The sequence below is a fragment of the Choristoneura fumiferana genome, chromosome 26, assembly GCF_025370935.1.
Source record: "Choristoneura fumiferana chromosome 26, NRCan_CFum_1, whole genome shotgun sequence".
Taxonomy (NCBI): domain Eukaryota; kingdom Metazoa; phylum Arthropoda; class Insecta; order Lepidoptera; family Tortricidae; genus Choristoneura; species Choristoneura fumiferana.
The window spans coordinates 1,822,942-1,823,662 of NC_133497.1; positions in this window are offsets into that span (position 1 = coordinate 1,822,942).

Genomic DNA, 721 nt, shown 5'->3' on the forward strand with positions numbered 1-721 from the left:
GCCAGATTCTATTTCAATATATATTTTTTAAATAATACACATAATTTTATTAAATTTCGTAAACGGATTGCTAACACAGTTGCAAAAAAATCTGTCCTTCTAAAACAATAGACATCAGATTTCTTAAACCACAGTTTTTTTTGTCATCTTTACAAATGAACCTTCGTTTTTTTGCCGACGGATTGTGTAGCTGTTTCAATAGAATTGCAGCTTTAAGGTCATCTGTCAATTAATTAGTACTAAGCCAATTCACAAATGTTATCTATCACTACTGAGCATCCTTGGCTGTAATGAAACTCAGTTAACGTGAAATTTATTTATTTTTTTATTTTATTTATTTATTAACTTTGGCACACGAAAAGAGTGATACAACTAAAACTTAAAGAAAAGAAAAGAAAAGTACCAATATTTATATAAATACAAGAGAAACTATACATGCATTTAGTTAACAAACATAATTTATTTTATTTTACTTAGAATCCTCACACAACTGAACTGAGGACAATCCTTAATTTGCTGACAAAAACATTAAGTCTTGAACCAAATATGTCTAGGTCTTCATGAGCACCGGCTAAGTCGTTGTACTCCCTATACATTCTAACTATTGAAATTCGAGACTTTTTCACAAAATACTCTTTGCGATGCAAAGTAAAAAAGAATTCATGACAAGTCCAAGTTCGAAATAAACTTACATTTGTACACATTTGTGTTTTGTTACATT